This window comes from Rhinopithecus roxellana, chromosome 19 (genome assembly GCF_007565055.1).
Source record: "Rhinopithecus roxellana isolate Shanxi Qingling chromosome 19, ASM756505v1, whole genome shotgun sequence".
Lineage (NCBI taxonomy): Eukaryota > Metazoa > Chordata > Mammalia > Primates > Cercopithecidae > Rhinopithecus > Rhinopithecus roxellana.
In genome coordinates, this window is record NC_044567.1 from 61,524,097 (window position 1) to 61,537,956 (window position 13,860).

Below are 13,860 nucleotides of genomic sequence, written 5' to 3' on the forward strand. Positions count from 1 at the left end.
CCAAACTCCAGACCACCTGGTAAGACAGAGTCGATATAGAAGCTATCATCTGGTGCCAGACTGAAGTCAAATCCAATAAAAGGAAATTCCAGGTGTTAGAAATGTAAAGGGAGCTAAAAGCCAGGTCTGTGAGCAGGATCTGATACCAAGAGGCTAATGGGGACCAGTCAAAATGAATTTGGGCCTTTAGAGGAGAGGGGCTACTGTATAAATAGCCACTCAGGGGCCGAAGACAATGTCTCAGGTCTATACAAGACAGGGAGTGGGAGCAGAGCCCCCTGCCAAAAGCTAGGATCCATGAAGGGTCATTACGCTCAGGGAACAGGGTGAGGGGAAACCCCATTGATGGGCTCATGGGAGCATCGAGACATCTCAGCTCCCTATAGTTGTAAGGAGTTAGAGCCTTCCATGAGAACAAGCACCTAAGTTGCACTACATATCGTTGTGAGATCCAAAGTCACAACTTCCCATCGTGTGGGAGTGTTAGACAAAGACGTCAATATAAAACAGGTTGGCAAATGATGAGACTTGTAGGGCCATGGAAGAGATGAACACAAACCAAAACCACACCTCCAGTTCACCTTGTGGTTTTGTACACCCTTTGAGCTAATGATCATTTCCACATTGGTAATGGTGGGAAAATTTTTAAAAATTCATGACACATGAAAATTGTCTGAAACTAAAATTTCAGTGTGCACAAATAAGTTTTACTGGAATACAGCTACACATGTTCATTTATGTATTATCTATGGCAGTTTTCAAGCTACGACAGCAGAGTTTGTTACAGGACCAACAAGTTCATAGGCCCGCTGCACTGGAACAAACCAATATACCAAGACAGCAGGGTTTGCAGCAAAGAAAGAGTTTAATGGTCACAGGGTAACCAAGCAAGGAGATGGGAGGGACCCTCAAATCCATCTCCCTGAGAAGTTCTGGGCTGGGGCTTTTAAGGGGATGGTGGAGGGCAAGTAACTGGAAAATTGGGATCATTATTGATCAAGGTAGGATGGATGAAATCATCATGATCTGGAAACAGCCTTCTTTGGTGAATCAGCTTCTCTTGGTTTCCTCTAGACCAGCTGGCATCAGTAGTTTCACTGGTATGCAAGACCTGATAAGAATATCTCAAATGGAAAATTTAATGTCTCACAATGCTTAAGATGTTACCTATGGTGCAATTAAGGGGAACTATAGTCTTACTACAGGGTCTGTGTGATTCTGGGGGAATAGGCAGCAAATATGAGGAAGCAGGTAAGAGAGCAGGCTGACCTTATGATTAATGCCAAATGTGCTGCAAGTTTGATTTGTTTTCATTTCTCTCCTTCCCTTCTTCCCTGATTAATTTTTTTAAATTTATAGGAACAATTCCAAGTTGACTAGTTGTGACAGAGACCACAGAGCCCACAAAACCTAAAATCTGTAATAGCTGGCCCTGGCAAAAAGAGTTTGCCATCCTCTGGCGTTGACGATGGACCCCTCCCCACTTGCAACTAACAATCGTTCCCACTGGTAATTGGAAGCAGAATCCTGAAAGCAGAGCACTCTTGGGCTAGTCTTCTTGAGGGTTATAGAAGCTACTTTAGGTGGCATGAGGATTTACCAGGGCAGAGACAACCTAGAGAGTGATCTTAGGCCAGAGGGAGGGTCCAGGTAGAGTCTAGCTTAACCCTGGTGAAGATACAGATGCCCCTGCCTGACCCCATCTGCCTCATTTGGCAGCCTGACAAGTTGGCACTCTCCTGCCTTCCACTTGGTGCAGCCCCATAGGGCCCCAGAAGAAGCAGGTAGCTTTACCCTGAGGACCTCCCCTGGCCCCCTAAGCAGAAGCTCTTACCTGCTCCTCCAGCCACACATGAGATTTCCTACAGGAAAATTCCATTCCCTGCCCCAGCTTTAATCCTACCGTGCCCCATACCCTCAAAACACCTCCACACTGACTCCACTGACACCTGAAACTCAACGTGATAGACATCTAACCCTTCTCTCTCACTGACCTCTCCAACAACTACTAGAACAACAACAGCAACGTGCTTCTCTTCCTTGACTCCCTGGACTGCCCCAGCCCAGAGCTTTCACCTCCTGCTCTTCAGGCTGTCACTAAAGCTGCTGCCCCTGGAACTGCACAGAGCTCAGGAAATTCCCTCCTCCATAGAAAAGCAAAGTGAGCAAGTTAAAAGACGATTCTTACCAGCTTTAAGGTTACTTCTGATATAATTAGAATAGTAGAGAATTATAAAAGGAAGAAGTTCATAAAGAGGGCAGTGATGTGCTATATTAATGTATATAGAAAAGATGCTCCTAAATTAATCAATTTATAAAGACTTAGAGTATATTTCCGCCAAGAATGGGAAAAGTATCCTGTTTCTCAAAGACATAAGCTGGAGGAGGCTGCACCCTTCAGGAACCTTCTTAGCAGTGTCTTAATTTTTAAACACATATTCATGCAATTCTCATCCTCTAAACAACCCTGTGAGGTAGAACTTCTATTATCCCCATGTTTCAGGGGGGAAACTGAGGCACAGAGAGGCCAATCAATCTGCTGAAGGCCTTATGACCCATTAGTGGTGAGGCACTATATGATTGCATTCATATGAAGCTAGGATTGGAGGACCCAGGTTGCCTGGCTCCAGGATCTGTGCCCTTATCTCCCACTACCCAGCTGCTTGTAGTAAATTAATGCAGAAACAAGGCACAAGAGGTCATGATGGTTGCTCTGAGAGAATTAAACAGTCATACGACCAAGAACCACACAGGACGGTCTGAGAAGACTTTGAGAAGGTGACGTTCAGAATGAGACTGCACTGGCATTCAGAAGAGTGCACTGGATGCAAAAGAAGAAGAGGCAAGGCCAGGCACGGTGACTCCTGCCTATAATCCCAGCACTTTGGGAGGCTGAGGCAGGCAGATCACCTGAGGTTAGGAGTTCGAGACCAGCCTGGCCAACATGGTGAAACCCCATCTCTACTAAAAATACAAAAATTAGCCTGGTGGTGGCACACGCCTGTAATCCCAGCTACTAGGGAGGCTGAAGCAGGAGAATTGCTTGAACCTGGGAGGCCAAGGTTGCAGTGAGCCAAGATCACACCACTGTACTCCAGCCTGGGTGACAGAGTGAGACTCTGTTGAAGAAGAAGGGAAGAAGAAGGAGAAGGAGAGGAAGAGGATGAGGAAGAAGAAGAGAAGGAGGAGGAGAAGAAGAAGGGGAGGGGGAGGGGGGAGGGGCAGGGGTAGGGCCAGGGGGAGGGGGAGGAGGGGTGGGAGGAGGGGGAGGGGGAAGGTAGTAATAGTCAGGAGAGTGAAATCGGGAGCACCTAGTGATGCAGGAGGAAACCAGGAGAGTCTGGGCTGTAGACTGAATGCTTATGTTCCCCCAGGTTTATACGCTGAAACCCTAATCCCCAAGGTGGTGGTATTCGGAGTTGGGGCCTTTGGGATATGATTAGGCCATGAGGGTGGGGCTCACATGAATAAAATTAGTGCCCTTATAAGAAGAGACACAAGCCAGGTACAGTAGTGCAAGCCCGTAGTCTCAGCTACTCAGGAGACTGAGCGGGGAGGATCACTAGAGGCCAGGTGTTCGAGGCTGCAGTGTGCTATGATAGTACCTGTTAATAATCACCACACTCCAGCCTGGGCAGCATAGTGAAGCCTGTCTCCTAAATTTTTTTTAATTAAAAAAAAATCATAGAATCATAGAAGAGATACAAGAGAGCTTGCTTTCTCTCTCCGTTTCTCTGCCATGTGTAGATAGATAAAGAAAGAAGGCAGTCATCTATAAGCCAGGAAGACAGCCCTTACCAGGAACTGATTCAGCCAGCATCTTGATCTTGAACTTCCAGCCACCAGAACTGGGAGAAATAAATTTCTTTTGTGTGAGCCACCCAATCTACCATATCTTTGTTATAGCAGCCTGAGCTGACTGAGATAGTCTGAAAGCAAAGAAAGGAGAAAGAAGGGAGGACGAAGTGCTCAGCTGAGTCAAAGGCTGCTGAGGTCAAGTAAGATGCAGAAAGAGAAGATGCATTTGGATTTGACTGACGGTAAGGTTGTTGGTTCCCTTGTCAAGGGCATGTCTGTAGAGTGGCGAGCAGAGAAGACAGGTGGGCATGACTACAGAGTAAATGACAGATGAGGAAACAGAGTCAGAAAATGCAGACACTGGCTGGGTGCGGTGGCTCATGCCTGGAATCCCAGCACTTTGGGAGGCCAAGGCAGATGGATCATTTGAGGTCAGAAGTTCGAGACCAGCCTGGCCAACATGGTAAAACCCCGTCTCTACTAAAAATACAAAAATTACCCAGGTGGTAGTAGTGCGCGCCTGTAATCTCAACTACTCAGGAGACTGAGGAGGAGAATCACTTGAGCCTGGGAGGTGGAGGTTGCAGTGAGCCAAGATCACACCACTTTGCTCCAGTCTGGGTGAGAGAGTGAAACCCTACATTAAAAAAGAAAGAAGAAAGAAAGAAAGAGAGAGAGAGACAGAGGGAGGGAGGGAGGGAGGGAGGGAAGGAAGGAAGGGAAGGAAGGAAGGAAAGGAAGAAAGGAAGAAAGAAAAAGAAAGAAAGAAAGAAAGAAAGAAAGAAAGAAAGAAAGAAAGAAAGAAAGAAAGAAAGAAAGAAAGAAAGAAAGAAAGAAAGAAAGAAAGAAAGGGAGAGAGAAAGAAAGTACAGATACTTCTTTACAAGAAGCTCTGAGAAGGAAAGTGGAGAGAAAGGAAACGACAGCTGGAAAGGGCTGGAGACAAAGGGGAATGTTTTTTAATCAAAATCCTCCAGTATGCTGAGAGGTGAGTGGGCAGATCTTCTGGAAAACCTGCCCTGGTTGACGGGCAGATGTCACCGGGACATCATTGTGGTGTTCACAGAACTTGAAATCCAAGCACAAAGATGGAGTTAATTACAACAAACTAAAATTATTCAGGTGTAAAAAAAAAAAAAGACAACAAAACTGAAAAAAACTGAAACAAAATTATCAAAAACATCAAGAACTTATACAGATCAAAATGAAAAATACTCAAACTAAAAGAAAAATTGGCAGACACTATCAACCCACAATTCTCAACAGAAGAAATACAGATGACTGACATTCAGAAGAAAAAGCACTTAATCTCACTGAAAATTAAGCACATGGATATACTAAAACAATAAAATTATAAATTTTCCCAGATTAGCTAAGAGGTTTTCTAAGGTAATGCTCAGCAAAGGCAGGCAACAGCGTGGTGGAATCCATATGCTGTCTGTAGGTGACGTAGCGCTCTAATTCTGCAAAGCAACTTAGCAGCAAGTTAGAAGAACTCTAAAAATGGCCTTTCTCTTTGCCCAGTAATTCCACTTTTCATATTCTATTCTAAGGGAAAAAAACTGAAAATGTGAACACATAGTAGTGAAAAATGTAAAAGACTCTAATTATCCAACAAAAAAAAACTATATAACTATTGGGCTGGGCGCAGTGGCTCACACCTATAATCCCAGCACTTTGGGAGGCCAAAGTGGGTGGATCGCTTGGGACCAGGAGTTCGAGACCAGCCTGGTCAACAGGGCGAAACCCCGTCTCTACTAAAAATACAAAAATCAGCCTGGCATGGTGGCACACACCTGTCATCCCAGCTACTTTGGAGGCTGAGGCAGGAGGATCGCTGGAATCGAGGAAATGGAGGTTTCACTGAGCTGAGATCATGCCACTGCACTCCAGCCTGGAAGACACAGTGAGACTCTGCCAAAAGAAAAGGAAAAAAACAAAACAAAAACAAACAAAAAAAATACCCTCTTGAGAAACAATCAAAAATGAGAGAAATACGTGGGATTTGACTAAAACATTAGAGATGAAGAATAACGTGAGTGAAATCTTTGAGAACGTGATGACTAAGGAGAGCATTTTCCCAAGTCCAGCGTAGCTCTTGAAAAAACACAAGCAAGCTTTAAGAAGCAACTGCCAGAGAAACAGAAACTAAGAGAGATGATGCCCTCAGCCATGTCTGAAATCCAGGCACTCGTGTGGGGAGATTGCAGAAGTTGGTGGTATGGCTGAAAGAAAATGAGGAAGCTTTGAAACATGATTCAGTGGCTTCCTGCTGTAAAATCTTCACTGTCTCCTCTTAGCTGTGATCAAGTCCAGACTCCAGCATGATTCACACAGCCCTGCAGGACCCAGTCTCCTCCATCCTCCCGGCTCACACTTTTGCTCCAGCCATTCCAAAGCATAGTATTTCTGATTTCCCAAATAGCAGCTGCTCCCTCAAGCCACCACGCCTGCATATAGGATGTTCGGTCAAAGCCCTTCCAGCCTCCCACCCACCTTCCTTGATACCTGGAGCCTCTACATATCCTTCAAGACGCCGGTAAAGCTTCCCCGCGAAGCCGGTTCTGGCAGAGTCGATGCGCTGCCTCTGTGCAGCACAGTACCTGCATCATTCTGTCTTAAGCCCGCCCCAGCATTCTTTTCCGGGTGAATCTGCCTCCACTGTTGCTTTGTGTAGGGCACCACAGGTGCAGTGGGTTGAGCTGATGAGTCCAAGCAAAGTCCTGTCCCATATCATTTCTCTATTTAGACCTTTCTATCTCATTTCGCATTTCCACTCCCCTACCCCAAAGGCAACCATTCTAATGCTTATAAGTGCACATCCGTATGCTTGTGTGATTGTCAGGTGTACATGCTGGCTTTGTAGGAGTGTGTGTAAGTTTACATAACTGACTGGGCACAGTGGCTCACAGAGGCTGAGGTGGGAGGATCCCTTGATGCCAGGAGTTCAAGACCAGCCTGGGCAACATAGTGAGACCCGATCTCTACAAAAAATTTTAAAAATTAGTCAGGCATGGTGGCACACGCCCGTGGTCCCAGCTACTCAGGAGGCTGAGGCAGGAGGATTGCCTAGACCCAGGAGTTTGAGGATGCAGTGAGCTATGATTACACCACTGCGTTTCAGCCTGGGCAAAAAGAATTTACATAACTGGCTTTATGCCATCGATCCCATTCTGGCTTTGGCTTTTTCACTCAGTACTGGATTATTTTTATTTTTTTAATTTTTTTTTTAACTTGAGACAGAATCTCACCCCGTCACCCAGGCTGGAGTGCAATGGCGTGATCTCAGCTCACTGCACCCTCTGCCTCCCAGATTCAAGCAATTCTCCTGTCTCAGCCCCCTGAGTAGCCGGGACTACAGATGCAATCACTATGCTCAGCCAATTTTTATATTTTTAGTAGAGACGAGGTTTCACCATATTAGTCAGTCTGGTCTCGAACTTCTGACCTCAGGTGTTCAATCTGCCTCGGCCTCCCAAAGTGCTGGGATTACAGGTGTGAGCCACTGTGCCAGGCCTCAGCACTGGGTTTTTAAGCCCCCTCCATGTTGCCATGGGGCCACAGAGTTTGTTGACTAGAACTGGAGCTTGTACACTATGGGAGGTGCCAGGCTTACTTGTCAGCTCCTCCCCCATGTTGCACACCTGAGCTGCCCCCAGCTCCCTGCTCCCCAAACAGCACAGCACTGAGCATGCTCTAGCCCGGCCTCTGTGAGCCTGCATGAGAGTTTTTCTGGGCTCTGCCCGCCTGAGCAGGATTGCTGGGTCCCAAAGTAAACACACACTTAGCCTGACAGAGTTCTCTCCATAAAGGCCACGCTTGGCTTGTGAGCATTCTTTCCCGACCAGGGCCTACAAACAGAACCTGTTTCATAAAATAGAGCAGACTTTTCGCAGACTGCTCCCAAAATGCAATCTCCCTTTGATCCTGGCATGAGTTTGTTCGGTCAGGTGAAAATGCAATAAGTCCTCGGGCCTTCCTGAGAGCCCCTGGTCTAGACCCTCAAGTCCAGCTTAAGGCCAAGCCAGGATCCTCTGTTTGACCCAACAGCAAGAGCCGGAGCCATCTTCCCCGCATTCCACTGCACGGCCAGCAATGACTTCTTGCTGTAAACACAACACCCACCGTTGTGGAGGGGAATGGGCCCTGAGGACTCCCAGCCACCCCCAATTCAGACCCCGGGCCTCTTCCTACAATAGCTCCTTTGAAGGACTAGCTGTGCTCTTCACTTAAAGTGTTTTGTGGCCGGGCGCGTAACATTTCCAGGAAGGTGAAGTAGCCAGACTTTTCCCTATCCCTCCCATCAAGTAGAACTAAGCCCTGATCTTGGGCATAAAACAAGCATGAGGGCCAGGCATGGTGGCTCTCACCTGTAATCCCAGCACTTTGGGAGGCCAAGGCGGGTGGATCACCTGAGGTCAGGAGTCCGAGACCAGCCTGGTCAACATGGCAAAACCCCATCTCCACTAAAAATACAAAAAAATTAGCCAGGGATGCTTGGTGGCGGGCACCTGTAATCCCAGCTCTTCGGGAGGCTGAGGCAGAAGAATCACTTGAACCTGGGAGTCAGAGGTTGCAGTGAGCCAAGATCGCACCATTGCACTCCAGCCTGGGTGACAGAGTGACACTCTGTCTCGAAAAATAAAAAATAAAAATAAAACAAGCATGAGAAGGGACTGAAAGGTGGACAGACAGTAGGGTCCACGGAACGATGTAGCAATGAGTTATCTGGGTTTTCTCTTTCCTTCATGTATCCCAGATTTGGAGACAGCCCCGATGGAGAGGCCACCAATGCAGAAACAATAACAGAAACAGAAAAACAACAACAAAAGCCATACCTCTCCCTCTAGAAAAATAATAATAATAATAATAAATAAATAAACAGGGAAGGAGCAGCCTAGCAAGACAGAAGACTTAGACAATGACTTCTCCACCCTACAGAACACCCCAGAAAAAAATGGCGGCCCCACCACTCAGGCCAGCAAAGGCAGAGTGGGAGCTTAGACGTCCACCTCCACCCAGCTGTAACCAGGCACCCAATCCCCTGCCAGGTGCTGTCAGGGAAGGCTGGGTAGGGAATCTGGACTTCCACCCGGACTCAGCAGTGAGAAGCACAACTTGCTCACAAGGGGGTGGCCTCAGCCAGGCCACATGGGGAGTAACGAGAAAGCAAAGGGACCTTTTATCTGAGGAATGCAAGCCCCTTTAAATGAGCAGACTCAGAGAGGCATTCAGATGTGACAGCAGTTACCTCTCACTCCCTGCTTGAGCAAAATAATTATCTCTTGAAGCCACCTGCGATGCAGGCCCTAAACGAACGGACACCACGTAGCCATGAACACCGTGAACACCACGCACTGGATGCCGCAACTCACACCCGAACTCACCAATGCACAGTCACCAACAGATGTGATTTCTGTAAACTAGTAAGAATTCCTATCAGACAACTCCGTGTCAGCCCCTCCTAGCTCCCTTTTGCCTTTCAAAATTTGCTAGTAGGCTGGGTGCAGTGGCTCACGCCTGTAATCCCAGCACTTTGGGAGGCTGAAGTGGGCAATAATTTGAGGGCAAGAGTTCAGGACCAGCCTGGCCAACATGGTGAAACCCCATCTCTACCAAAAATATAATAATTAGCCAGGCGTGGTGGTGCACACCTGTAATCCCAGCTACTCGGGAGGCTGAGGCAGGAGAATCGCTTCAACTTGGGAGGCAGAGGTTGCAGTGAGCTGGACTCCAGCCTGGGTGACAGAGCAAGACTCTGTCTCAAAAAAAACAAAAAACAAAACAAAACAAAAAAAACCCTGTTTGTAACAAAGGCCAAGCAGAGCGCTCTCAAAGGCAACCTGGAAGTGCGTTTCCGACAGCTGTTCTCACTTCAACTCAAGTTAACTCTTTAAAATTGTATTTTGTGCCTCAGTTTCTTCCTGTAGGTCTTTTGACCTCTCCCGGCCAGGGGCACATCAGTGGAAGCACAGTAGAAGCTGGAATTCACATCCTCACCCACTGGGGGCCACGAAGTCCCGCTTGCAAGCCCGTCTCAATGCTGGGCTACGCCACCCTTCTATGCATTCCCACGGTCCCCTGTACATTTCCACCAGGAGACCGGGTTATTGTAATCACCAACATCCTCGTCTGCGACCCACACTGCACCCAGCAGGACTGTGCCTTGTTCACTCTGCTGTCTCCAGTACCCACTGCTTAGGGGGGCTTTTTGAGCATGTTCTGAAAGAAGAAAGGGAGGGTAGGGGGAGAAGAGCCTGGAAATGGTAAAGGGATCAGGACAGGTGCAGTGGCTTACACCTGTAATCCCAGCACTTTGGGAGGCAAAGGCAGGCGGATCACTTGAGGTCAGGAGTTTGAGACCAGCCTGGCCAACATGGCAAAACCCCGTCTCTACTAAAAAAAAAAAAAAAAAATAGCTAGGTGTGGTGGTATGCGCCTGTAATCCCAGCTACTCAGGAGGCTGAGGCAGGAAAATAGCTTGAACCTGGGAGGCAGAGGTTGCAGGGAGGCGAGATCGCGCCACTACACTCCAACCTGGGCAACAGAGTGAGACTTCGTCTCAAAAATAAAATAAAGTAAAATAAAATAAAAATAAAATCGATGTATATGTGGCTGCATTTCTTACACAACACTTCACATTTATTCAAAGAAATCTGAGACCCATGGCCGGGCGCGGTGGCTCAAGCCTGTAATCCCAGCACTTTGGGAGGCCGAGATGGGCGGATCACGAGGTCAGGAGATCGAGACCATCCTGGCTAACACGGTGAAACCTCGTCTCTACTAAAAATACAAAAACCTAGCCGGGCGAGGTGGCGGGCGCCTGTAGTCCCAGCTACTCCGGAGGCTGAGGCAGGAGAATGGTATAAACCCGGGAGGCGGAGCTTGCAGTGAGCTGAGATCCGGCCACTGCACTCCAGCCCGGGCGACAGAGCAAGACTCCGTCTCAAAAAAAAAAAAAAAAAAAAAAAAGAAATCTGAGACCCAGCCCCCACCCCCACTGCCTTGCTCTCAGGAAACAAGAACAGGAAAACTCAATCGCTGCATGCCTTCAACCGGGGAGTGGGCAAGTGACAACAGATGTGGTGCTTCCAACGAGGCCAAGGGATAGGGACACTTGGAAAATCCCAAGCCAGGCCTGACCTGCCAACTACAGCCAAATGAAGTAGTGCCTTCTCCAAACACAGACGGGACTTGGATGGCAGCCACTGATCTTTTGTTTTGTTTTGTTTTTTGGAGATTTTTTTATATGGAGTCTCGCTCTGTCACCCAGGCTGAAGTGCAGTGGTGCGATCTCTGCCTCTGCTCACTGCAACCTCAGCCTCCCAGGTTCAAGCGATTCTCCTGCCTCAGCTTCCCGAGTAACTGGAATTACAGGTGCCCACCACCAGCTAAAAACTTAGCCCAGCTAATTTATTTTGTATTTTTAGTAGAGACGGGGTTTCACCATGTTGGCCAGGCTGGTCTTGAACTCCTGACCTCAGGTGATCCACCTGCCTCGGCCTCCCAAATTGCTGAGATTATAGGCCTGAGCCACCACACCCAAACTGGCAGCCACTGGTCTTAAAGCAGGGAAGATCTAGGTCACCTCAACTGTCCTGTGAGACACCACAGTCTATGCCGACAGAGAGGAAGTACCCGTGCAGGCCCCAGCGTAAAGTCCCTGAATTAGGAATTCCTTCTGACTTGCTTTTGTTGGACAGCCCTTCCTCCACAATTAGATGAGAGAAACTTGCCTCCTTGTGAGATGAGACCAACGTTATCATTAGACCTCCCCGTCAGTGGAAGTTGCGTTTGAGTCCTATGATTCCCTGCACCAAAAAAAAAAGATTACCGTAAAAGAAGGAGAAAGGTCAGAATGCTCCTTTCCCCTGCTGGATCAAGGCTCTGAGACAGACTGAAGGCAGAAATCCTCTGTCGTTCCTGTCCCCCTCTCAGCCACCAGGGGAGCGTGACCCGTTCTGGAGCTCCAGACACTGTTATCACAGAAGATTTGCTCTTTCTGGCAGGCAGCAAAAACAATGAGGCCAGTGTGTCCAAACTGAGGGTTGCAACTTGGTTGTGGGTCTTAAGCAGATTTTTTTCTTGCAAATAGTGTGAGAGACCAATGGAATCTCAGATTCCCAAATTCACTATGCCAAAGGGAAAGAGAAGCTTGGGAACTGGGTCACAATGCTGCCTTCCTTTTGTTCCCAAACAGATGGCTACAAGGGCACAACCCTGGGCCATGGCCTCTTTTTCCGCTCTTCACATGTTTACTTTATCTTAAGTCAGATGCAGATTTACTGAGCTGCACACAAGATATCATTGACTTTTCCCTCCATTTCCTCTTTCCAGGTGTAAAATGTAGTTTTACCAAAGCTAATCAGAGCCTCATGAGAATGTAAAAATTTGCTTCCCTGCCTCCCCTTCCTCCCCACCACCCCCCCCCCCCCCCCCCCCCCCCCCCCCGCTTTCTCTTTTCCCTTCAAAGACCGAAGTTCCCAGTCGGTCGGGCACTGGCTCACACTTGTAATCCCAGCACCTTGGGAGGCTGAGGCAGGCAGATCACCTGAGGTCAGGAGTTCGAGATCAGCCTGGCCAACATGATGAAACCCCGTCTCTACTAAAAATACAAAAACATTAGCCGGGCATGGTGGTATGTGTCTTAATCCCAGCTACTCGGGAAGCTGAGGCAAGAGAATGGCTTGAACCCGGGAGGTGGAAGTTGCAGTGAACCAAGATCGCACCATTGCACTCCAGCCTGGGTGACAGAGCAGGACTCCATCTCAAAACAAAACAAAAAAAAGTTCCTAAATACTCCTTTGCAGGTTTGCTCATCTGTGATCACAAGAGCATCTGTGATCTGTGTTTTTTCCTGGACAGCCTTGGCTAAACAAACCTCTAATGCATTGAGACCTGTCTCAGTCATGTATAGACACAGCCAGTCTATAACAGGGTGTGTCAGGACCAATCAGAGCACATCTCAGGTCATAATGATAAACACTGAGACTTTTATTTTTTTTTTCTGCATGTGCATACAAGTATTGCAATGTAACTAAATTTCTTACTGTGAGTCATGGTCAAAAAATACTAAAAGTCACGACATGAGCTAAGTGAGGTGGCTCACGCCTGTAATCCCCGCACTTTGGGAGGCCAAGGCGTTTGGATCACCTGAAGTCAGGAGTTCGAGACCAGCCTGGCAAACATGGTGAAGCCCTGTCTCTACTAAAAATACAAAATTAGCAGGGCATGGTGGTGGGGGCCTGTAAACCCGGCTACTCGGGAGGCTGAGGCACAAGAGTCGCTAGAATCCGGGAGGTGGAGGTTGCAGTGAGCCGAGAACACGCTACCATACTCCAGCCTGGGTGACAGAGTGAGAAGCTGACTTAAAAAAACAAAAAAAACTCATGACATCAATTATGTGTGAGCATTTTACTTCAATCGGGAATAAAGAACAAGGGAACTCTCCCACCACCTTCCGTCTCTTGGTGCCCAGAATCTCCATTGAGCACGTTCTGGTCCAGAAAAAAGAGGGGGCCCTGCAGTAGCCACCCTATGTCTTGGTCCATTCAGCCTGCTGTAACTAAAATACTACAAACTGGGCAGCTTAAGCAGTCATTTATTTCTCACAGTTATAGACACTGGACATCGAAGATCAGGGTGTCAGCCTGGTCAGGCTCTGGCGAAGTCCTCTTCTGGGTTGCAGACGACTGCCTTCTCTTTCCATCTTCACATGGCCGAGAGAGAGGTCTACAAAGCTGTCTGGGGTCTCTTTTATAAGGGCACTCATCCCATTTATGAGGGGTCCAGTTTCAAGACCTAATCGCTTCCCAAACCCCCAATACCGTCAGCTTCATGGTCAGGATTTCAACAGATGACTCTTTGGTGGGGGAAGAAGGGGGACACAAACTTTCAGTCCATCACCCCTGGAACGGGCAGATAATACCATCATTTTCTTCATCAGTGTAATGGCCTTGGCATTATGCAAGAGCAGTGTCTATCAGGAACGTGAAACAAGGTTTTTGTGGTTATGACCGAAACCATCTGCTCATATCAGCCCATTTGTGGTTTTTATTTCTT